The 27,682-nt window shown below is 32.6% G+C and overlaps 1 protein-coding gene and 1 pseudogene across 1 annotated transcript in view; both read right to left on the bottom strand.

The window, feature by feature from the left end:
• LRRC7 (leucine rich repeat containing 7) overlaps positions 1–27,682 on the bottom strand; it is a 1,130,220-nt gene that overhangs the window by 378,804 nt on the left and 723,734 nt on the right. The gene's annotated exons all lie outside the window — the stretch shown is intronic.
• On the bottom strand, positions 16,799–16,917 carry LOC120583397 (uncharacterized; annotated as a pseudogene).

Raw genomic sequence — 27,682 nt, 5'->3', positions numbered from 1 at the left:
CACAATTTTGCCATTTCCACAGGTCATACAGTTGGACTCTTAGACTTTTCATATTAGCTCCTTCTATTTCATAATATGTATTTAAGCTTCTTCCATGTATATTCATGGCTGGATAGTTCATTTATTTTTTAGCACTGAATAATATTTCATTGTCTGGATGTACCATGATTTATTTATCCATTCACCTACTGAAAAATGTCTTGGTTGCTTCCAAGTTTCAGTAATTATGAATAAAGCTGTCATAAACATCATGTACAGGCTTCTGCGTGGATATAAGTTTTGAGCTTTTGGGGATTTATATCAAGGAGTGTGATTACTGGGTCATATGGTGAGAGTATGTTTAGTTTTGGAAGAAACTGCCATACTGTCTTTCAAAGTGGCTATTCATTTTGCATTCCTATCAGCAATGAATGATAGTTCCAGTTGCTCCACAAATCACCAGCATTTGGTATGTGTCAGTGTTTTGGATTTTTGCCATTCTAATAGATATGTAGTAGTATCTTGTTTTAATTTGCAATTCCCTAATGACATATGCTGTTGAGCATATTTTCAAATACTTATTTGCCATTTGTATGCCTTTTTTGTGAGGTATCTTTTAAGATACTTTGCCCATTTTGTAATCAGGCCATTCATTTTCTTATTGGTGAGTTTTAAATGTTCTTTGTATATTTTCAAAAACAGTCTTTTATCAGATAGGTCTTTTGCAAATATTATCTTCCATTCTGTGGCTTGTCTTCTCATATCTTGACAGTGTCTTTTGCATAGAAGAAGTTTTTAATTTTAATGAAATCGGACTATTTCTTTTATGCATCATGCCTTTGATGATATACATAAAAAGTCATCACCAAACCCAGGTCATATAGATTTTATCCTATGTTACCTCCTAGGAGTTTTATAGATTTTTAATTCACATTTTGCTGTATTATAAATTTTAAGCTAATTTTTGTTAAGGGTATAAGATCTGTGTCTAGATTCATTTTATTGCATGTGGATATCCAGTTGTTCTAGAACTATTTGTTGCAGAGATTTTCTTTTCTCCATTGCTTTTTTGTCAAAGATCAATTAATTATATTTGTTTAGGTCTATTTTTGGGCTCAGTTATGTTCCATTGATCTATTTATCTATTCTTTCATTGGTACTGTATTGTCTTAACTACTGTAGCTTTATAGTAAGTTGGAAATTAGGATGTGCCAATCCTCTGACTTTGATCTTGTCCTTCAATACTGTATTGGCTATCCTGGGTCCCCCTATATAAACTTTTGACAAAACTTATCAATATCCACAAAATAACTTGCTGAGATTTTGATTGAGATCGTGTTCAATGCACAGATTAAGTTGAGAAGAACTGACATCTTGACAATGTTGAGTCTTCCAATCAATAAAACTGGAATGTATTTCCATTTATTTAGTTCTTTGATTTCATCAGAATTTTAGTTTTCCTCATATAGCTCTTATACATATTTTGTTAGGTTTATGCCTAAGTCGTTAATAATTTGAGGTGCTAATGTAAATGATATTGTACTTCTAACTTCAGATTCAAATTCTTTATAGCTGCTATCTAAAAAAATTGCGTATTGACCTTGTATCCTGCAACCTTGCTATAATTGCTTTGTAGTTGCAGAATTTCTTTGTTGATTCATTTGGATTTTCTATACACATGATTAGGTCATTTGCAAATAAAGTTTTATTTCTTCCTTCTCATTCTGTATGCCTTTATTTCATTTTCTTGCCTTGCTGCATTAGCTAGGATGACATTGACAAGGAGTGGCAAGAGTGTATATCATTCCCTTGTTCCTGGTTTTAGCAGGAAAGCTTTTGGTTTTTCACCATTAAGTGTGATGTGAGATTCAATAGATTTTGAAAAGAAAAATCCCAATGAAAAATGTCATATACTGAATATCTTAACTACAATACAAAGCCAATACAATGATTAACTTTTCAATAAATACTGCTAGATGAACTGGGTAGCCATATTGGAAAAAAAAATAAAAACTTGACATTTACCTTAAATCACATACAAAAGACAAATCTACAAGAGTATAACACAAAAACAAAACTTCTAGAATGTAATATAAGAGAATATCTTCATGGCTGTGGTAGCCAAATATTTCTTTAAAAAGATACAAAAAGCATATTCTACCCAAAAAGATTAAAATTAGACATTAAAAATTTTAAAACCTTCTGCTTATTAAAAGGTAAGTAGAAAAAAAACAAACCATAGAGTGGCAGAAGATATTTAAGTCACATATAATCAATATAAAATATTTAAACAGTATCTCAAGAACTCCTACCAACAAGTAAGAGAAAGATGACTCGGAAACAAACAAACAAATATATTTGAGTCTTGAACAAGAACTTCATAAATAAACATATCTAAATGACTAATAAGCTTATAAAAAAGGTACTCAACATCATTAGTCATCAAGAAAAAAAAAATTAAACTCACAATAAGATTTTACCCCATGTTCACCGGAATATCTAAAATTAAAAATGAGCAAAGTAATGGTAAAACAATAGGAATTCTCTTCTATAGTGACCATGAATAGTTCAATTAACTTTGAGATATAATTTGGCATTATCTACTGGAATTGCATATACATATATCATATCATCAAGCTGCTCAACTACTAGGTGTATATACCCAAAAGAAATGTGTGCACATGTACATGAAGCAAATGTTCACTGAAACATTATTTATAGTAGCCTGAAACTGAGAACACACAAAGTTCATCACCATTACAAACAGAGGCAGGGATACTCAAACAATGGAAACTATACAAAAATTAACGTGGATAAACTGAATCTCATAATATTGAGTGAAAGAAGACATAAAAAAGGGTCTTACTCTATGGTTTTCAAAAATAGGCAACACTAACTATGATCTTCGCAGTCAAATTGGTAATTTCCTTAGGGAGAAGAAAGATAGTGTTGATGGGAGAACACGAAGAGGAATCTAGAGTGTGTCCAATGCCTTCAGTTCTTGAACAGTGTGTTAATTACACGGATATTGTATTTGTAATACTTCATTCAGCTCTATATTTTTTGTGTTCTGTATGTTATAACAATAAAAAACAAAAAAATAACATGACAAACTGAAAAATAACAATTTTACCTATTTGATAAAGTGTTTTCTATTATATGAAGAACTTTTCAAATTAATAAAAAGACAAAACTCCAGTGAAAAAATAGGTAAAGTATCTGCACAATTACTTAATAAAGAAACTACAAAATATATGTGAAAAAAAAGTTTATCCTCATTAGAGTAACAAAGTTAGTCTTTATGACATTGGATGCCAAGATTTTTTTTGGAACTCTTGATAGTTAAATAATAAAAACATTACTTTTTATCGTTAATAACAAAAAATTAAAAGTAACATATTTTCATCAACAGAAAAACAGATAAATACTGGCTTATTTATAATGTGATAGTTTTTTACAAAGTTAATAAAGCAGAAACCCATTTAAGAACATAGAATAATCTAAAAATATAAAACTCACAAGGCTGAACAAAAAAAGCAAGTTATGGAAGGATATGTTTGATACATACCTCTCACATCGTTTAAAACAATAAAAATAATTACATATGTAGTTTTAATTCTTACATATATAGTAAAATTTTAAGGGCATGCACATAATGATAAATATCAAATTCACGGAATAGTTATTTCTATAGAACAAAAGAGAGAAATGAGATGGGAGAAAAGGCACATACACAATAGCTTCCTTTGTGTCTTTAGCTTTCTTTCTAAATAGACATTTATTCTATTATTACTCATCTTTTTTGTAAGCTTTGAAAGGTTTTTAAATGATAATATAATTTTTATATTTTTAAAATATTTTGATTCCTACATGACAGAAGTTTAAATTTATACCTGGCTATCCCACTGTTAGGGAAAAAGCCCTGCTATGAATTTTTTATTTACACAAATATAAAGCCCTAGCTCTTGGGGCATATTTCAAGATAGTAAAGTAGTTGATTTAGACTGAGAAATTAAATGTCCTATTTAGACACATAAACCTGTTGTTCCTTTTAGCAAAGCTACATATCTTTGGAATTTAGGTAAAACTGTTAGTTTCCTCTCAGCTGATTGAGATTATTGCATGCCAATAGATAATCGCTCCATCTCCAAATCACTGAGGGCTGCAGAATATATATTTTTTGTCGTGTGGTACCATTCTGGCTCTATAACGCAGAAAGGATTGATTTAAGTCAACTGAATTTTTTATTTAATTTAATAGCACTTTAGAAGATTTTATAGTTACCACGAGTGGTTGGGACTGGAGTTCTCCTGAAGAAGTACCCATTTCCACTGCCAGTTGTACTGGGAAGAATTTTATATTAAGACTGAATCAGAAATCAAGGTAATGGTAAAAGCTCTTCTATCTTTCTCAAAGGTCCGAGGGACAGCAAGCCTGGACTTGAACATGTAAAGACACTCTGAGCATTTCTAAAAATGGTAGACAAGTTTGTTCCTGCCCAGAGGAGGCAGACCAGGAGCCAAGAACTACTCAAGATGCAGCCTTAAAAAGGACCTGAGGCCAGTCCTGAACCTATTGTCTATTAAGAGTAATCACCTCTAACAAAGCTGTAAACTTCTAATTCTTGAATATAATTATTATCTTTAATTTTCACTTGCTAACTTGAATAGTAGTATGGTCCCTGATATATTATGGGGAATTATTGGAAAGATCTTCCCTACACTTGGACAAGCAACTCATACGGATTAGAGCAATGTTTTTTCCCCTGAGACAGTGAGCCTCTTAAAAATCTGTTATAGTTCTTTTTATCACCTCCACTTCAAAGTGAGTTTCTATACAGTTCTCCAGAATTTTTTCATTTTGAATACTACATCAGGTCTTGGATTTCAATGTGAACCAGCGTTTCCTATGAGTTCCAAATCTTTGGATATTGATGTACAAATCCATCATGTCTTCTGGTTACAGAGTAACTATGGGTTGTCCAGAAGTCCATGTCAGAAAATCTAAGGCCAAATAGAATAATGGATTATCTTCAAGTTATAAAAAAAAAGGACAAATTTTGTTTTTTCAAGACCTTTTTGAATAGATTGGCATGTAAGAAATGGTCCTGAACTAATTGAAAAGTCATATGAAGTCATTTGAAGAATAATGAAAATATGGTCCACATGTGGACAAGAAAGTTGCTGTCCTAACACTAGAGCTAAGAGGATCATAATTTAGAAAATCTTCTACTTTCTATATGATGTTCATTCTCATAGAATGTCCCACTTATATTGGATAATTAGTAAACTTCGAAGGGTAGAAAGCATATTCACCTGCATTTATACAGAATGAGCAACTGCTGTATATAAGGCACTATTAAGATACAAAATGAGTAAGGCAGAATTTTTTTGTTCAAGGAAGTTCTGAGTCTAATTTCAGAGTAAGCCAAGAATACAAACAGATAAGGTAAAATATAGCAGACTCTAAGAAAGATACAAATAGAAAACTGGAGTTCAGAGAAAGAAAGATTATATATAATAATCTGCTAATGCTCTGGAAAAAGTTCAGAATTCAAATAGACACTCAAGAATCAAAAGTATTTAATTAGGCATAAATAAGATGGAGAGGGTGTTAATGATAAAAGAAAAGTCATGGGCAGGTAAGAGGCCGAGAAAGTGCAATATAAACTAGAGAAGGAGTGGTCCAGTGCAGTTAGGGATTACAGAAAGTACAAGGCAGTAAGGGAAGAAACACCAAGTCATAGAAAGGGGCTTGGAGTACATTCCAAGTTGGAATTTTTACTTAACTCAGTAGGCACTTGAGGCATTGAATGTTTGAATGATGGAAGTTATTCTATCATTCAGTAATGAGTGGGAAGAGCTGGAATGAGGCACATAGAAAGAAAGATAAAAAGAAGATAAATTACACAGCATACTTATTGCAACAGTTCTAGAGGAGGGTGATGAAATCCTTAACAGCCAGGATGATAGCAAATAAAAAAAAAGGTAGTGATAAATTTTCCTCTTCCAGAGACTGAACTGACTAAAGTGGTTAATACTAGACTAGTTAGAAAGTCTGGTACAGACATATCTTTACAAATAAACATGATGGAACCTGACAAGGCAATTTGCAAGCTAACACTTTGAGAATGGAAAAATAAACACCATACTCTAGTAAGGAGATTGGATGTATTATTAAACAACTATGATATTTCAGCCAGGAAATTTTCCAGTGAAAGGAAATCTCTCATATGCATCTAAGTCAAGAACATGATCTAAACTCAGTTCTAAAGATTTCCTAAAATCCTAAGATTCCAAACAATCTGAGTTATAGTAGAGAATCTATAAAAACTAATAGACTCTAATGGAAAATCAGATGGTCAAGCTTTGATTTGGGACAGTAATTTTTCTGAAATGGAGTATAAGAAAGGAGAAAGAACAGAGATAATGGAATTGTACAAACCTAGGTTTGATTTCTGGTACGAGAGGATGTTGGGTAAATTACCTCACCATCTTGCACCTGGATTTCCTCTTCTGTAAAATGGGGATAATGACACTACCTAATGGTAGTTTTCTTTGAATATTACTTTAAATACAAAAGTAAGTCACTTGTCAAGGCCAATTCATAGTGAGGGCTCAATAAACTGTAATTACAGAAAAAGAGGACACATATTTACAAAACAAGCAAATAAGCAGAAATAAATAGGAAATGAGAACAATCCTTGTAAGGGGAGGAACACTGTGAAGAACTTTCCAATTTCAGTCACATTAAAGTTAGTTATAATTTCAAAAACAAAAAAATAGTGAGAAGAGTGGCATTATTTGCATTTTTGCAATTTCTTTAAAGCTGGCTTAATACAACTAGATTGTCCTATATGCTTCCGCAAATGAAGAAAATTTTGCTTCACATAGACAAGTAGTTGGAAAATGGAAGAGAATTTTAAGATATTTTGTATATTCTTCTTTGATACGACATGGAAGCTCCTTGTTTCTAAAAGCCTTGTTGCAATGAGGAAAAGTGGCGGGGGGTAGATAAGCATAAAAGGGAGCCATCAAATATATGATGATGAAAGGAGATTTGACTTTGGACGGTGAACACACAATGCAATATACAGATGATTTATTATTGAACTGTACACTTGAAACATATAATTTTATTAACGACTGTCACCCTCGACAAATTTAATAAAAATTTTAAAGAATCTGAAATCATATCAATGAACTTTTATTCTTCTATTACATTAAAATCCATGACTCTACCTTACAATGTGAATGGATAGTTAACCAATATATGATTTTGTAATACTAAGCACTGGTCATTGAAGAATATTGGATCACTGAGTTATACATATCTTCTAAATGTTGGTACATTTATTTACACAATATCACTATCACCACCAATCCCATTGGAAAGGTCTTTACATATTTGGAAGGCTTCAAGTTCATAGTGGCATAAATAAGTTCCCCAAATTCTAATTTTCACTTGACACCTTGAATTTTACCATTTGTCACAAATACTGACAATGTTGTCCTTGAAATAATTGGCTCACTTTGTTAACTTTTGAGGAAATTTCTGCCAAATATTGAAGTCTAAATTGTCTGTTCTTTCAAGCAGAAATAGTATTAAACCAGAAAAAAAAATTACAAGTTCGGCTTGAAGCTCACATAATACAGCAAGGGCTTTCCCTTTGTGCTTTATGAAGAATTCCCATTTCTTTGTGCAGAATGTACAAAAGATTTGCACTCAAAAGACAAGATATATTAAAATAATTATTCTTTCTCCATCAAGGCATTCTTAAAAGAAACTGATGAAATTTTGGCTACAAATGAGTGGCAGTGAAGGACAGTGACTACTATTACAATTTGATGCCACTGTTTTGATTTGTGTGAAGATCAACAGTACTATTCATTATTGTTTTTTCCACCATCAGTGCAAATGTCAACATACAGAAAAAGACAGAGAATGTTTATTATGAAAAAAGCTTTGGCCTTACAGGCTACCCCACCCCTCCAAAGGTACATGAACCACAACTTGAGAACTGCTGATCTAGATAGAAGTAGTCGCAGATGAATGGGATAGGTGTCTTTGAAGCACTACAGCAAAACCTGCATACATGCCAACCCCTCCAACCAGAGAGCTGTACTGGACTGTGACATGAGTAAGAAATAAATTCTTGTTTATGCCACTCAATGTTGAGGTTGTTTATTATAGCAGTACGCTTCTCTGAATACAGAAACATACTTTGAAGTTGGATGTTATCACGACAAAAACTAAGATATGGGGCATTAAGCTAATGCTAAGTGTTTGCACCATAGATGGCAAGGAGACAGAGCTATGAGGAAAGCTCTATCTGCCTTTTCAAACATTTGGTAAAACTATCACCAGTGATAACTTGGAAAGCAGGCATCTGCTCACAGAGCCTACAGCTCTAGGGGAAGTAACGAGAAAGAACTAACATGATCTTGCATGTTGGATGCTATTGCTGTTTCAATTGGAATATCATGAGAAAGAGATGAGCTTAAAAAAGAATTGGCAGATTTGTTGGCAGAAATGATGGGGAAGAGAAAATCCATAAATTTGAAATATTGAAGGAGTGCTGAAGACAACTACTTCTAGATTCCAAACAATAGGAAATAAGACCAAAAAAAAAATATATCTCTGAGAGTCAAAGGCCTACTAAGTCTTAGTCCTTATGGCAAAGATTAGACATAGGATATAGCCTCTCTAGCCACATCTGATGGCCTAGCGTAGCTACCATTAAATAGAGAGAGACTGGCATGTACAGGAAAGAACTTTGGGTATAGTTACTGACATAGAGTTGACTAAAATCAAGTAGATCAAAAGCCTACTGAGTTTTCAAGGAAATTTCATGGTCAATGAAACCAAGAGCCTGAACCTATTTGATATTTAAAATAACTCTCCCACACCCATACTTGCAGGTGCCAGAAGTAAGCGTGACTATTGGGCAGCCACCAAGGCAGGCATGCTCCCAATGTTCACATCAGATCCGGCAATGGAGGCTAAAAGGAAGAAACTTCCGGAACCTGGAGTCAGGAGTCTTAGGAAAAAAATAGATAAGTGTATTCTTCTTAGAATTGAAGTCTAATTAAGGACTATCCCACCCATCCCCACCACAGCAGAGGTCTTCACATCTTACTAGTCATACTTCATAATTGTTATGGGCCAGTGCCTTCCATGATTTATTTAAAAACAAGTTTCTACCATATTTTTCTGATTGTGCTCCATCACTGTATATTATTGTTATGTAGAGGTTATGGATCACATTTTATTTTAGTTCTTAGGCTGCTGGCCCACAAGGAACCACATCCAGATCCTATGGAGGTGGCTCCCTATCATCTAAGTATTAGCCTTATGCATTGATGTGGATCCAGTGACCTAAAAGGGTTTTGGGGTCGTGTTTCTGGAGGAGAAATTAGTATGTCCTATGCATGGGAAAAGTGTGAAACAGATATATGATGTTCTTAAGAGTGGACTATAACAGACACTGCTAGTGTTTACCAATTTCCATGTTTTCCCTTTCACCCTGAGCAAAGTGGGAGTACGTTTCCATATTTCGCTGGTGTGGACTTGTGACTTATGTTTAGACAATGAAATGTGAGTGGAAGTAATGTGTGCCGATTTCTGTGTATAAAAATACCTCGTTTTCTTTCTCCATCTGTTGGCTGATACAGAAAATTTAAAGATTTAAACAGAGAAGATGAAAAAAAAAATTGAAGGAATCTAGATCCTTGAATGACTGCTTGTGTAAAGTGTACTCTATTGACCTGCACTGGACTTTGAAAATAATGTAAAATAAACCTTTATTACAGTTATCTGTTGGGATTTGGGGATTTTTTGTTATTACAGCAGTCAGCTACCCTGACCATAAGTGCTGAGATGCTGAGTCCTGCAGACGAAATCATTTCCTCCACTATACACTCGAGCCCCATAAGCAATCAGAGTATTTCTGATTTTTGACTCTAAGTATATAACACACTCTTCAGCTTATAAAATATTTTTGTACCACATTCTATTCTCATTGCTAATGTATCCTTCTTATAAATAATACTCTCAAGATAAATCATATCTATTTTTTAAACTGGAGATTCAGTAACTATTGATTGGGAACCTACTATGTTCCAGGCATTGTAGAAGACGCTGGTGGTAATATCCTTTGGATTAATGTTAGGTGCCATCCTAGCCCTGCCTAGGGCTGAACTTTAATCTCTTGTGCTTGCCATCCATATTCCAATGTACTTGGGACATCCATTCAACTATCACAGCTGTGAGTAAAATGTATTTAAAATGAGGGGCACTAACAATGAAACTGGTCACCAGACAATTACCCGTTGTGCTACCGATTAGAAACTGAATTTCTTTGTCACGTAGCCCAGAATAAATAGATGTAGAATTAAAAATGCAAATACAATATGTAAATTAAATTTTTCCCAAAGAACAAAGAATAATCTTGACTCCCAACACTTAACTATCATCTAGCGTCTAGTGATTTAAAATTAGGCACTTGTTCTGACAATTTCTTCAGGAATACATGTTTCTCTCAGTTTCCTACAGTATGTTCTGAACATGGAAATTTCAATCGGCATGAAAGAGTTCATTGTAGAACAATTCTTTAATTTGTCTCGCTACCTCTGCTCTGGCCAATCCCTTGCCATTCCTTTCCATTCTGAATGGATCCCTTCCACTTTGAAATACAGGCCATTTCATTTCTCTGAAGAGCTGGTATGGCTAACATTTTTTGGCAACATACCTTTAAGGTAGAACGCAAACTAACATTGGTCATTCATTAGCAATGTGGAGTATTTTAAGAAAAATTTATTTTCAGTTGTTTTTTTCTAGGCTTTAAATTATTATTTTCCCCAATCATAAAGTCTATGAATATATAAAGCCATCAAGTCTTTGGAAAAAGACTTTCACATTAAGTTTTCTATTTTATAGTAATGATAATTTTAAATAAAAAGATTGCTAAATTAATTGAGGAAGCAAACACAAAGGACTTGAAGGCTTCACAATGATATTTTCAGAGTATTTTTTTTCTAAATATTTGATTATGAGAGTACTGTTATGAACTTATATGTGTGGTATGATACAACTAAAGATTTTATTTTAACAGCAAATAACTGATCTACTAATTATTTTAGAACATAACTACAAAAGTTACCTATACTTTTTTCATTAATCTGGATTTTACTACTAAAAATCCAGTATCTAGGTATCTAACATTGACATTAAATTTTATTTACTGCACTATGATTATAATACTGAAGATTATTTTAAATATAGTTAATGTTTAGTGTAAGCTTCTTAAAAGCAGATATTAAAAATACTTTTTTTATAACTTGCAATGAAAGAGCACAGCAGTGTTTTCATAGATAGCACTTGAGAAATATTCACTTCCTTCGATAATGTTGCTTTGTCTTTTAAATGACAGTAAATCAATAGTTTCGTTAATAGGAATTTCAGTAATGCATAATTGGTGATTAAGACCCTTATTCTGACCAGCCCCAAGAGAGCTAAAATTCTCTTGGTGGTGAGGGTGTGAAGTGGGTGTTTGTGTGTTGGGTGCCAGGAGGCTAGTAATTACTTCCTGATCAATTTAGTGTGTGGTTTTAACATGTTTTTAAAAAATCTTTGCAATTACACTATTTTGATAAAATAGTGATCATTAACCTCATAGTAACATGAACCTGCATTTCATACAGCTGAATTTTATGCACCCTTTTCTGTCAAATGTCTTGCTTCATTAACATATGTATATATACATTCTCATATGTACATATGCATATATATGCACTCTTTCATCTTGTTTCAAGAACGTGTTAAGCTTAAAATAAATAAATATGTTTACAGTGGTTTTAATAAATAAAAGTTTATTTTTCCTCACATTATTAAAATTCTGAAAGTAGGAAGCTGTTGGCATTGATTTAATAGCTCAACGAAGTCAGCTCTTTGTTCTCTGTTATTATTTTGGTCTTCCCCTTAAGATAAATACTACAGATTTCTTTCAATGTAATAAGAAGGGAGAAGGAACAGTGTCAGTAAGTAGCCTCTCCTTCTTTTACTTAAAGCAAAACCATTTCAAGACACCTCCCCCTTTCCCCCAACACATACACGTAATCCTCTAATAATGTTCTGCAAGGGAGGCTGGGAACTGAGAAATTTTTTTTTAGCCCTTATAGATAGATGTAAGTGACAAGGAAGAAGGGAACTAAGAGTATTCATAGATTTTTTTTCCCAAAGGGTTAAATTGCTGATAAAAATCTAACATGGTTTTAAAGCAAGAAATTACATGAAACTACAGTCCAGCATATTTATATTTAATCTGAATATTTTATGCCAAATATTTGGGTCAAAATAAGGAAAAGTAGAAGAAAACTACCCCAGTCTTTTTCAAAGACACAAATACAGTGTACCTAAACTAGTTTCTATCTTACCATGGTGAAGATGTCTACATGTCACACTGAGAGACATTTTATATAACCCATGTCTAGCCTGCAAATGTGTGGTAAATTGTTTCTAGTCATTCAAGTAATTAGAGTTGCCTGGTGTTATTAGGAATTCGACTCATTGCAGTAAGTAGATTAGTTGCCTTTTACAAATGAGATAGATCACGCAGGTTGTTAAATTTCCGCATCCCTCAAGTCACACAGCAGTTAATAGGAGAGCCAAGATAAGTAATCAGTGCCAAGAAAGGGAACTTGAATGAAGACAATGAAAGTTGCCTAAGGGCAATTTAAATTGCTCCTGTTCCTTCCTGCACAAAAGAAGGCAGCCAGAATTGGTGTCTGGTCAGTGATATCACTGTGCCACAGAGGCCAGGACAAATAAGACTTATCTGCCTACAGCTATGATATGTGAAAATGAACACATTCCCTAGCTGATTTGCATTCAGTTTTAGTGGCACAGAAAAGAATGATACACAGTTATCATATACTTCAGAGTTGTATTCCAATTGTATTTAATATTGCTTGAATATGTTGACAACAGGATTGGGTTTGGAAATTGAAGTTTATTACTGTGCTCCTGGGTATCTGTCTTAAAATTAAGTTCTCTGAGAAGAGGACCTTTCCAGTCATGCTTATGTTACACTGGTGTCCCTTCCATGTGGCATTTTAAGCACAAAAGTGATTAATAAATGCTCTTGATAGTATAAGTAAGCCAATAAAATTTTCCAATGAAGAGTTTGTATGTATATGATGTAAACATGGATATCTCTTAATTAATATGGAATAAAATGTGAACCAGTTGGTCAAGAACAGAGCTTCTAGATGTATGATTAGATGAATGTTCTCCAACTCTGAAATTTCATGAATGATAATACTGTGTTCTCACAATCATATGTTAGGTAAATATTCTTATGTTTTTTCTCATTACTCCTTACTGTTTCTAGGTTCTTAATGAAAAATCCAAAATTGTTCTTCATTATCACTTTCTCTTGGATACATATTTTTTCTTCCATTTATCCTGTAATTATAACCTAATGACACTAGAAAAGACATCTTTCCAGAATAATGCCTCTTCTCTAGCTTCTTTTCATAAGTCAGTTATAATGGTTTCAGGATATCCACCATCTCAGAAGTTATCAAAATGCATACATTTGCTGAATCTAGAGGAACGTGGCTTTATTAACATTTGGAAATATGCATTCATTTAAGCAGCAAATATTTCAAATCAAATGGGCCCACTATATGCTAGTCAGTGTGCTAGGGGCTGAGAATACTACTGAACAAGACATATTCCCTGACTTTACCAATTGTACATGCAATCAAAAATGGCAAAACACAAAATAGCGTGATAAGTATTCACAGGGATGCACTGAGTGTTCAGCTTCTATATTTGAGAGACACCTCTTGTAGACTGGAAGGTGATATTTGGGGTGAAAACTGAAGGATGAGTGAGTTCTTTAAGTGAAGATGGTGGGGGAAGGTCAGATCATTTTATAAAGAGGAACTAGCATATAGAAAGGCCAAGAAATAAGAAAAAATATGCCAAATTAGAGAACTTTATAGTGCGAAAAGTGACAAGATGAGCCTTGCCTTTAGCACTTACTTGCTATGTGATCTTGGGCAAGTTACTTGACTTGGATAAGTTAAACCCTTGAGCTTCTGTTTCCTCATCTGAATAGCAGAGATAATGATATCTTCAATAAAGAGTTGTAAAAATGACTATATGTCTGTGTACATATATTTAATTTACAAAATTAAGTTAAAAACATCATAAATGTTTTAAGCAAATTATATTACCTGATATAAATATATACAATCTAAGAAAACAGTTCTTTACACCAACAGTCGAAAATTCCTGACATGTTCCTTCCTTATAGGTATTCCTTTAAGTCAAAAGGCAGCTTCTAGGTCAGTAACAAGAGTTTCAGAATAAACCCAATCTTCTCACTGAGAACATTTCATAACGGCTTATTTTCAAGCACAGCTGTTACCACTTTTTGGTAATCAAACCCTCTATATTAAAGCATATAGCAGAATATCCAAAAACGTAATTCTTAAATGTCTCACAAACTTAATTTGCATGTATTCAAATATTTTCTAGGTATTAGATTGTTAACTCCAACATAACAATATAGAAAAATGATAATTGTTATTATCATTGTTATTGATAGGAAGAAAGCATGAGTGATAATTATTTTAATTTTATAGCAGATCAAGGTTTAATATAGCCACTTTAACTTTTACATTCTTAAAAATCTAACTTATATTATTTGATTACATAAAGCACTGTTTTGGTGTATTATTTTAATTTGCAGTTTTCTAAATACATTTGTTTCTTTTTAATGCAATCTAAGACAATAACATTAGATCATAAGAGAAATTATTCAAAGACATCTTTAAAATGTGGATGACTCAGAAAAGCAAAGAAAAAATCAAAATGGAAAACATAGTTGATCTCGTTATTTGGAGATTCTGAATTTATAAGATTGCCTTTTCACAAAAATGTATTTGTAACCCCCACACCAATACTTGTGGTGCCTTTGTGGTCATTTGTGGACATGTGGCAAAAAGAATGGCAAAAAATTGAATTGTTCAATGTGGGCATTTCTGACTGAGGTTGAACAAGGTGATGCCTTCTCGTTTCATCTCTCATACTTCAAAAAAGTGTCCTTTTTGTGGTATTTAGTGCTACATTTTTGCATTTGTGTTCTTTTTGTTTGTGATTTCGCTCTTTAAAATGTTCCCCAAGCATAATGTAAAGTGCTGTCTAGTGTTCCTAAGCAAGAGAAAGCTGTTATGACCTTCACAGAGAAAAAAAGTTAGATAAGCTTCATTCAGAAATGAGTTATAGTGCCATTGGCCATGAGTTCAATGTTAATGAATCAACACAATATATTAAATAAGATGCCTTTAAATAGCGTACACATAAAACAAGGTTATACATTGATTAGTCAATAAAAATGCTGTCACCAGAGGCTTGCAGGAACCTAAACCTACATTTCCCCTAGGAGCAATGATCCAGTATTCACTAATTCAGTGTTTGTAGCAACTTCAGAAGAACATAACTACCATGACTAACAAAACTCCACTATCTTGACATATTTTACCTCATGTAATTTAAAATTACTACAAATCTAAAATAAGGTAAATAAACTGAAAGGCAAATGACAATCTAGGAAAAATATCTATAGTACTTAGGACACCAAAGGTTATCAATAATATATGAGGAAATAACAAATTGATAGAAAAACAAATGAAAATAAAATATATTAAGAGCCAAATGACTTTAATTTTGCTTTCGTTAAAATTTAAGTTAAAATCTTTGGTCAGAAATTTCAAAAGTATTAATGAGAAACTTGATGTAAAAAAACAAACAAACTGTTGTCATAAGTGTTTTGAGAATAAAACTACTAGGTTATTCATTATCTTTAGTTGGGGAAAAAAACTAATCAAATATTTGTGTACATTTTCCATACCATTTTAATAAAATTTATACCTATTCTTTATTTTTTCTTTACAAAGTTGAATTTCTTGCCTAAGTGTACTTAATATGAGTGATGATCTTTCTTTTTTATTAGATTTAATAAAAACTTCAAGAGCTGTTTATGTATAACTGTGAACCTGAAGATGTTTGTTATAGAAAACTAAATTTGTTAAAATATTCTGTGTAGAACACTGTGTTTTCCCTTGAATATCTGAAAACTTTTTGCCTTAGAGATTTAATACACTCACCAGTTTTATGACAATATAACCACTGTGTTATAATTAGTTAAATCAGTATATTAAAAATGTGTTTTTGTGTTAGATTAGGAATATTTTTTAAAGCACTGTTTTTTTTATATTCCACATATGAGTGAAATCATATGGCTGTCAACTTTTTCTGTCTGACTTATTTCACTTAGCATGATAATCTCAAGATATGCCCATGTTGTCACAAGTGGCATTATTTTATCTTTTCTTATGGCTGAGTAATAAAACTGAAAGCATAAAATGAACAAGGCAAAAACTCATAGATACAGACAATACTTTAGTGGGTACCAGAGAGAAAGGAATGAAGGGGAGGGAGAGGTAGATAAGGGTGACGGAATACATGGTGACGGAAGGAAATTTAACGTTGGGTGGTGAACATACAATGCAATATACATATGATGTATTATTGAATTGTACACTTGAAATCTATATAATATTATTAATCAGTAACAGCACAATAAATTTAATGAAAATAAATAAATAAATAAGCACTCTCTTAAAAATGTTCTATGTAAAAAATTTTTTTATTTTTATTTTTTTTTTTTAGGCGAGGCAACCCTCGGTTGACCTCACAGATTGCAAGGACCTTGTCAGCTTACAATCCCTTATTTTTTTATTTTTTATGCGTATAGCACCTGGTCTTCCTAAGTGGTCTCCCATCCAAGTACTAACCAGGCCCCACCCTGCTTAGCTTCCAAGATCAGACGGGATCAGGTTTGTTCAGGGTAGCATGGCCATAGAGAAAAATGTAAAAAATTAAACATGTCCTTAATCTAACTACATTAAAATACAATAAAAATGTATTCATCTTCCGTAATGGCAATAGTGCAGTGAACGAAAGAGGCAATTTAATAAAGCAGTTGAAAAGGCCAATAAGCATGTGAAAAAAATCAGTATCACTAGTAATCATAGAAATGAAAAACAATGAGTTACTAATTTCAGGCTACCATATTGGAAAAGAAGGGAAGAAAAAGGAAGGAAGGAAAAAAGGAAAACGGAGGATGTGTGCTTGAATACAAAGACCAATCTTGTCATCAGAGAACCTGGGACAACCTGAAATTGTATTCTTCCTTATATGGTACTCAGCATCACTTACAAAATAGTCTCACAAAAAAAAAAAAAAAAAAGTAAATAAATAAAATTGAACCTGAATCTCATCAAGCTTTTAGATCTAACCACCAGTTCATAAGGGTAAAAAAAGAGGGGAAAGGGGACAAGTTAAACAACACCACAATGGATTAATCAAATCTAGGTTATGGAAAATTTTTAATGAAAAATGATCCTATTTCTTCGACATATAAATTGCAAGAAACAGGAAATAATTACAAAGCTCAATTCTTATCTGTTAGATATGCACGCTAAAACACTTAAGGGTAAAATGATATATTATCTGGATTTTCTTTAAAATATTATAGTAAACAAAAAAAATATCAGCATAGATGAAACAAGAGTAGTAAATGATGATCACTGTTGAAGCTGGCTGATAGGATACATTGGGGTTTAACATTCTTTATATATAAATAGGCAAAAAATATGAAAATAATTCTGAAAGATAGTTGGTAAACTGCCAGTACAAATATGTGTAAAAATGTTGCATAAGTCCTCTCGTTTCTAGGCATTATTCTCTATAAACAATGGGCAAAAATGTTCAGTGTTTACTGTAACATCATATGTGAAAAAAATGAAACAACCTGAATATCTAAAAATGGGGTATTGGTTAAATAAAAAACAGATATCATCCTTTAGAAATCATAATTTACAAGGACAATTCATACTGGCTGAAAACTAGGCTTTGAAATTAACTAGGCAAGTTCTGATCACATCTATGCACCATTGTATAAGTTACTTAAACCATCAAAGCCTCTACTTCTTCATTCATCAAATAGTAATTATTATAGTACGCATATTAACAAGATATTTTTAGGATTAAATGTTAGCAGTGTTTTCTTCTGGGTGTTGGGATCATTGTTTATTTTTCCTTTCTTTCCTTTGTTTTTTTTTCTACTATATTTCTCTCTATTACTCTCTCTGTATGTATAAAAGTAAAAAATTAAGATAGACTCACAAATATATGTAACATTTTATTTCATAAAGTAATTTTTGTCTTCAGCTAAGATTGGAATAATATAAAAATTAACATATTAAACTATTTTCTACTATCCTAATTAATAACCTTTATAAATATGTAGAAGTGGGTTAGATTTGAAAAATCAGAAGATAAAATGTCATACTATCTGGCTGAATGCACAGAATATAAGAAACATTTAAGAATTTTAATAAAGTAAGGTTGGCCCAAGGTCCACTTGTGAAGTCCACAGTCTCCCTCCAATCTCCTTTGTTTTTTTACTGATGAATTCTTTCACATCACAACTAAAAAGCCTAACGTTTTCATGCTGCCTTTGCTAATCATCAAATATCCCATTATCTGGAATCAAAAGATACCCTGAGACAAATGAATATTAATTTTGTATCCTGTTACTTTACTGAGTTCATTACTAGTTCTAAAAGCTTTTTGGTGGAATCTTTAGAGTTCTTTATATATATAGTAACATGTCATCTGGAAATTTTTCCTATGGAGAAATACCAATTTTATAAATATTAGATTATATGAACATGTTTTCTGTTAAATTTTATTTTACGCTATGTAAAGATAAATATATACATGGCAACTTGGAAAAAAATATCACTTCTTATTTTAAAACTACTTGACTAAAATATTCGGTAGAATATCATGATCTCTGAGGGTAGGGTTCTTAGAGTCTTGTTCACTTCCATATCACCACTGCCCAGCAAAATGTTCAGTATATTGAAAGCACTTAAAAATATTTACTGTATTTGTTGAAAAAGCTTAAAAGAAACGAACTCAGGGACTGAATATAGCAAGGTAACTGGTTTATGATATTTTTTATTGTTATTTTAGGGTGTTATGGGACACTGCCTGGCAGAGCAGGACTCTACTTGAGTGCCTAACACACTTTCTCATCATGTGGCTGCCTCCAGCCAGACAATGGGCAAGTTCAATGGAGAGTTTCAATGTGGTCACAGAAATTGCAGGTGACAGGAGATGGTGCCACAGTCTTTGAGAGTAAGGGCCATGCCAACAGCCTGTCAGAGACTTGGAATGTGAAGAAGAGGCTATGGCAGAGGTGGTGGCCAAAGCAGATGATGGCTAAAGAACAGTGCCTTTAAAAGTCTTTTCAGTTAAGTCTTGAAGACATAAAAAAATGAAAGAGAAAGGAGTAAAAATTTACAGATATTGGCAAATGCCAAATCATTTGAAGCTGTGCCATGCCAAATTATCACTAACATTTCACACTTAAAAAATTACCTGGACTGCAACAGAGTGTTAGTTTTAGATTTGAAAAATGAAAAATCCAAAGCGAGAAAGCCCTAGATAGCCTACAGCTGAAAAAAGAACGTTATACCTTGAATGTCAGCTATTTGCTTTGAACTGTTGTACTTAATTTCTCAAATAATATCTGTTTGAGAACATTATTTGAGAATTGGTGGTTTCTTAGACTCAGGGTCTAGGTAAGTGACTAGCTCTGAACTATCTTTAAATATATGTTGTCTCAGTAAAATCACAAATTATTAGGCTGTAGACTTTCAAGATAGCTCTTATTGAGTCAAAAATCTCAAATATTAATGTGTGGATGCCAAGAACATTTTGTACTTGCTTTATATAAAGTTTTTCATCAACCAATGAGAGGGAATTACTTCAGTTCAGATAGTCTGAGACCTATATATACACAAACATACACACACAAACACACACACACACATTTAAAACTTTCAAAGCAACTGTAATTTGTCCTTCTAAAAATAAAGTTCTTTATAACGGTGATCCCTAATCTTTTTGGGCCTAGGGACCAGTGCTCCTATGAGAGTCTAATGCCTGATGATGTGAGGTGGAGGTGATGCTAGTGCTGGGGAGCAGCTGAAAATGCAGATGAAGCTTTGCTTGCTTGCCCGCCACTCACCTCTTGCTGTGCAGTCAGGTTCTAACAGGACATGGACTGGTATCGGTACGTGGTGCAGGGGTTGGGGACCCCTAAATATAAGATAGAAAAGTAATTTTGTGTTTGATTTAAAATTTAATTTTTAGAGAATATTACTCTAGCTCTTTGACCTAGCATTAAGATCATTCCTTAAATCTGGCACACTTATATTTCCAGCCATAACTCTCATTGAGTCCCTATATTCTATCTAGTCAAAGCAGATTTTCATTTGAAATATATACATATATACATATATACATATATACACACATAATACTCATGCCTTCTCATGTGTGTGTGTGTGTGTGTGTGTGTGTGTGTGTGTGTGTGTGTGTGTGTGTTATACTATATATTTACCTCTTGAAATACTTTCCATCTTTTAGGACCCACATCAAATATTCCCTTTTCCAGAGAATATCCTTGAGTACCTAAGCCAGTGGTTGTCTCTACCTAATCAGAACTATAGTCATATAGCACTTACTCGTGTACCTCAGTTGTGATTATAAGTATATGCATTGCATGTCTCTAACAGATCTAACTACTAAAGAAGAAATTCTGTCTTATTAATTTAGTATCCTCTATGGCATGTAGCCAAGTGCCTTGCATAAAGCAAGTTGTCAATAGTTTTGTTAAATGCATTCTATGTATTTAATAGAATAGTCCAGTTCTATCAAGACAATCATCCTCAATAAGGTAGGAGGATACCTACCTAAAAAGCCAATCACTCTAATGTCTGATGGGGGTGCCATATGTCAAAACTAAAATGCGCTCACACATTTACTGAATGACTTATTTTAATATTTTGTTACAGATATATGACGTGTCTTGCCTACCTTATTTGTATAATACCATTAGTAGTAAATAGTTTAACTTTCTTTGACAGAGTAGATACTTTTTCATTTGTATTACCTTATCCCTCAAATCCTAAAGTGGCAGGAAATTTGTTAAAGCCACCCTAATATACGCTACCAGCTATCAGGTAATGCCAACAAATCCAGGGGATTGCGATAAACATGTTGGTAGATTTTGAACCACATAAAATGATTATAACGAAACCCATAAAACAATAAAAAGAGATGCCAAAGACATCATAGGTATTCCTCAAAACCTAATTTATCATCCATGCTTTTCTCTTGGGATCCTGTTCTCTGCTAGAGCTAATCCAATAAACCAAACAACTAAATCAAGTTAAGGTATTAATGACAGTATTTTTCTCGTTTCATATAAAATTTGAATCTTAACAGAGGACTCCTACAACTCATCTGCCTCACCCATCGAGAGGATTATCTGTGGGTTTTTACAAGTTGTAAATTATATTAAAGGGTCAATACAGAACATCACATTATTTTTTGTTGACACTAATTTAAAATAAAAAATATTTTTGTTTTGAAGACCAGAAATAAAACTGTAGTATTTAGCTCTGTGGGTTAAGACAAAAACTGAAATGCCTCAGCCAAATAAAATAAAAACAGTAAACTGTATAATTTTTGAGAGGTTAGAGGTTTTGGATCTTGAATTTGAAAATAGCATATCCATCTATGCAAAGTTCCAGAATAATAACATAAAGGTCACATTTGCCTTCTAAAAAAGTCCCAGATATATAATTTACTTCCTCAAGTCCAAGAAAAAAGAAAAATAAATGAAATATTAAAGAGCTTGATAAGGCAAAAAAAGTAATTTATAAAGCTTATATAAATTAATTTTTTACATGGTTCATATGTTTGAAAAATAATTAATTTATTTTCTAACTGAATCTTGGGGAATGAAATCAAATTACTAAGGACACTGAAAAAGAAAGGCCCAAGCAAAACAGCTACGAAGTAGAGTGGTTATGATGCCGCCTAACTTGTCATCTACGTTCTGGTATTCCAAAGGATGTACAATAAATTTAAATTTAAAAACAATCAGAAATTAGAAGATTATTAAAGAGATATTACATAAGAATAAAAAAATTTTATGCTATATGGTACCAAACATTTAACCCCTAGGATCTAAAAAGCAGTAAATAGAATAAACATTTCTACTTATTTTTTGTTTAATAACTTCTGTTTCCATTAGTCTTTTGGATTAAGATATTAGTCAAATAGAAGTTATGATACATAGAAAATATTTGGTAAAATGGCATTTCAGTAATGAAACATAATTAATGTGAATTATAGTAAATGTAAAAGTTACATTTTTATGTAATGGAAGTTATAAAATAGAATTACTATAACACATCAAATTATTTTCAACATATTTAAGCTCTTTTCCTAACAAGCAAAGGAGCTCTTCCATTTATCCATCAAGAGCATTACCAAATTTCACCAAGATCATATAAGTAACAAAACTTATTGATGTTATTCTGAATTATCTGAATTCTAGTATCTAAGCTACAGACTGAAGAGTGGCTTCTTAAAGATACGTCCCGGTCCTAAACTCTGGTACCTGTGAATATGGTCATATTTAGAAAAAGGGTCTTTGAATCTTGAGATGACATCATGGAAGTTTAGGGTGGGCCCTGCATCCAATCATTATTGTCCATACCAGAAAAAGAGAAAAAATACACAAGGGGAAAGCTGTGTACAGTTGAAGTTAGACATTGGAGTGATGCATATATAAACCAAAGATTATTAAGGGCTCCCTGAGTCTAAGCTACCAGAATCTAGAAAAGAGGCACGAAACAGACTGACTCTCCCTCAGTGCCTCCAGAAGGAACCAACACTGCTAACATCTTTATTTTAGACTTCCTGTCTCCAGAACTAAGAGAATAAATTGATGTTGTTTTAAGTCACCCACTTCGTGGTAATTGTTACAGTAGCCCTTAGAAACTAATGTACTATAGAATATTAGTTATCATAAAAATGATAATAGATATCAATGCTTTTTAAATTAATTTTAATTTGTTTTATCCAAACCTATCTTTTAAAATTTTCCATTTAAAACCTTGTAAAACTCAGATATACAATGAAATATTTATCATAACATCTAGCTATATACCACTTGTATGAATCACTGGTCTGTTTTAAATGACATTTACTCTCTTGTAGCTTACTTTGTGTACAATATATGAATTATTAAGCATCATAGACAATCTTGCACTGCTGACTAGGAACATTGCTTTTGTCATTTAGCCCCAATTAATCATAAACTTTTTAAAAAATCATATATTTATTATAGTGAATCTATTTGGAGATGACAGAAAGATGGTGTCAAAATTATCAGTGAATGGAGAAAAAAAGATCTGGGTTCTATTTCTTTCTCTGACATTTTAAAGTCATATGAACATAGGATGGACTAAATCTTAATTTCTTTATTTGTAAAGTAACACCGACAAAATTTCCTCATCTAATTCCTTAAGATTTTCTTTGAAATAAAATAAAACATATAAACAGATGATTTATACATTATTGGGGTTATATACTTCAACATTTTCTTATTTAAGTAATATTTTGATCAGAAAACTACAAAGAAAATATATGTGTGAACCAGTGGAAATACCTTTACAAAACAGAATCCAGCTGTCAATAGCAGTGGCTGCTTCTTACTATGCAAAAGTAATATTTCACACTAATAAATTTTAAATTTGAAAATCATTTGGAAAAAACAAAGAAAATCATTTGGGCCTCATAAGACATGCATGTATTCATTTTATTCTTGTTAATAAATGAAAAAGAAAACAGTATAAAAGGAACTGGTAGCATAACCTAATATCTTTATTTTCTCATATTGATCTACAACAGTTCTATTAATATTTGTTTTAAAAATATTTATCATTAATTTGAATATTACATTATATTAAAAATGACTATATTGGCAGGGGAAAAGGTGCTAACCTGAGTAACTCTGAAAATAAAGTGTCTATAACACTAAAGGCAAAAGTAATTGCACATAAGTACTCTCCTCTAATTGATAAAGCTGTTTCAGTAACATACTACATGATTTAACAATTCTGAAACCACTATACAGGTATAGCGGGATTTAACAATTAAGTAAATAGTTGGTGGATGGTGGAAAACAGGTTTCTCACTATTGGAATCGGAAGTTACAGAGAAACAAGAGGAGTGTAGAATGATCCATGTGGTAATGGATTAGAGTTGGAGGTAGTATGAACTCATGTTTAGCTTAATATGGATGTGAATGGTTACACATAAACTATTTCTGGATATACATATATATATGTATATATATATATATATATATTCTGGATATATATATTCTTTGCTCTGTCAGTTGAGAGGCATTAGAAGCAATCATACTGTAGTAATAATAACATACCTAGTGCTCTAAGTTTGGTTTTTAATATCATTCTTTAATTAAAGGTACCAGAGCTCCTTGGAAAAATGGCTGATTCTAGGACTAGGACAGGAAATATACAAGATGGGCCTGGAGCATTGTGTAGCGCCACAAAGTAAGGCTGTGATAAAAACGATGAGTGTATGTCAAAGGAACACATAAGTCAAATGAAAGAGCATCTAAGGTTAAAGCTGGAATGATTTGAGCAACAAAATAAATAAAGTTGTGTTAAAACCCAAAGTATAAAATAAACATCCATGAGTCTGTACAGGCACTTTATCACTATGTTCTTCCTTCTAAAATCATCTAGGCCTAGTATAATCATAAGAAAAACATAACACAAGTCTCAATAGCGGGCTATTCTAAAAAAATTTCTGACCAGTATGTCCCAAAACTATCAAGGTCACAGAAAACAAGGAAAATCTGAAAAACTATCACAGCCCAGAGGAGCCTGGGGAGACAGGATGACTGAATGCAGTGTGGTATTCTGGATGATATACTGGAAAAGAAAAGGACATTAGGTAAAAACTAAGGAAATATAAATGAAGTATGGACTTTAATTAATAATAATATATCAATATTGGTTAACCAATGATGACAAATGTACCATTCTAATATAAGATAATAAAGGAGAAAGTAGGCATGGGAGTATGTGCAAACTCCCTATAATATCTTTGCAATTTTTCTATAAATCTAAATACTTACATTTCTAAAAAAATTTTTTTAAATGAGAGCATTCATGGAACTCTGGAGAAAGAAGCAGACTTATTCCCCTCTTCCACTGACCTCACATTATACATAAAACTGAGATACATACTTGCTCATGGTCACAAGTTATTAAATGAACTAAACTGAGGTTTGCATTTAATTCAATGTATTGCTTCTATACTGCAATATCAATTTATTACTAAAGACAAATATAAAATGTATGGGTTTAGTTTTCTTTTACTTGCTGATGATTCCATTTCAGTAGACCTTGTGCATAATTTAATAATACTTACCTATATAACAACATTTCAATGGAGCTCATAGCATTTTGCTACTAGACTTACTGAAAATACTTAGTGCTTAGAGAATATCATATTATACATTTTAATTTTGTAATTAACATAATGACCTTTTCTAAACATCATGTATATGCCTTTCTACAATACAGTGATTTCCCAAAAATACAGGTGTGTATTTTTGTGTGCTTTCCAGTTCTAAACTTGGTCCTTGCAATTACTTTGTGGAGATCATCTATATTGTCTCATATGACCATATTGCTAGTTTTCACTTTGTCATATATTTTACTAGCCTTTAGCAGCCAGTTCTCTTCTTAAACTCTGTTACTTATGGGAAGTCTGCTGTATTGTTTTAAAGACAGCACCAGAAACAGAGGTATGGGTTCTGCCACTTTTTGGCAATGTAATCTGAAGCAATCTATAACCTTTTCTGAGCTTCTAAGGATTGTATAAAGATACAATGAGATATATGTTGCACTTATATATATATTTTTTATTTGATTTCTATAGATAACTAAGCTTACGAGATTTTTTAAGGCAAAAAGTTAAGAGTAGAAATGAGTAGCACAAATAGCCAATAAACATTTATCGAGAATTAGCCTTTATTTAGAGCTGATAAAATACCCAGCACTGTACTAAAGTACCTTATACCATTATTATATTAAATTCCTATGTAGTAGGTTTATTATCATATCCACCGAGTTAAAAAAATTGAGCCCAAGAAAGTTTAAATGACGACTAGTCATGTCTGCTGTCTTCCCCCAATTAATGGAGGAGCCAAGGCTAAATCTTCAGGCACCAAATCTCACTTCTTTTCATTTGTAGTATGTTACTTCTAGTTTATCAGATGTGACTTCCAGATAAAAGAAATATTATTTTCTAAAGCTTATATAATCAAAGGACATTATATTTTTATTATACTGAATTAAAAAAAAATACCCGACAGATAACTTACAACATGACTTGGGACATAAAAACTGGAGTTAGACCTATATTCTGTCTAGTCTCTTATTATAATTTACATAAATTATTTTATGAGAGTAGAAGGTTCCAAGCAATGCAATAAAGTTCCCCGTGACTATTTAGCCTATGCATATGTTCACAGATTAAAGCAGCACTGCAACAAAATAAATGATCAAGAAAGTTTCCAGTCAGCTCCCTCAGGTATGCGCAAGAATTCTTGGTATGTGTAGCAAAATGAAAAGTGCATATACACCTAAAAGAAATTGGTATGAACTCTATCTGCACTCTATTCTATCTGTGCAATGCTAGGCCTTTTGCTCTCACTCTTTGGTCTTTTGATTCATTTGTAAAACTGAGATCATTTCTACCTCACCCTTGTAAGGTATACGTTAGCTAAAAGTAGGAAATGAGAAATACATGTAGTTTTCCCTTTTTTTTCTTTCTCTATAGAGACTCTTCTAGAGCTTCAGGTGCATTTGAGACAATTATTATGGTTCATTTGCCATGCCAGGTCAGGTAGGAAAAGCACATGAACAAATCTATAGTAATTCTGAAATGGTCTCAAGCATGTGCGTATAAAAGAGAGAAAGAACCTCAAATAAGACCAAAGTTAATAGTGTTCAGTAGAAAGATTGGAATGTGAAATCTGTGGAATGTTGGATCATTGACTTTGCTAATGGCATCCTTGACTTAATTAATTGTATCCAATATCACTTTGTATATTTTGGCTGGAAACACCTTGGTATATGTGGTGGTTAATTTTATATATGAACTGGGCTGGGCTACAGTGCCCAGATATTTGCTCAAATGTTATTCTGAATGTTTCTGTAAAGGTGCTTTTTGGTGGAGATAAGCATTTAAATCAGTAGATTTTGAATAAAGCAGATTGATTACCCTCCATAATGTGGATGAACCTCATCTAAACAATTGAAGATCTTAATAGAAAAAGTGGAGGGGGGGGAAACCTGAAAAAGAGAGAGAAGAGAAAGAGGGAGAGGAGAGAGGGAAGGAGGGAGGGAGGGAGGGGGAGAGAGAGAGAGAGAAATATCCTGTTGATTCGCTTTGCTAACTAATAGAGTACAACAGTCCCCCTTATCTGTGATTTCACTTTCTGTGGTTTCAGTTACCTACTGTCAACCTTGGTCCAAAAATATTAAATAGAAAATTCCAGAAATAAGTAATTCATAAATTTTAAATTTTGCACTGTGTTCTGAGTAGTGTGATGAAATCTCAAGCATCCCCCTCAATCCTGCCCAGGATGTGAATA

Source organism: Pteropus medius, unplaced genomic scaffold (assembly GCF_902729225.1).
Source record: "Pteropus medius unplaced genomic scaffold, Ma_sr-lr_union100, whole genome shotgun sequence".
NCBI classification, from domain to species: domain Eukaryota; kingdom Metazoa; phylum Chordata; class Mammalia; order Chiroptera; family Pteropodidae; genus Pteropus; species Pteropus medius.
The sequence above is the reverse complement of the archived record's forward strand: the minus strand, read 5'-3'. Positions and strand labels throughout refer to the sequence as shown.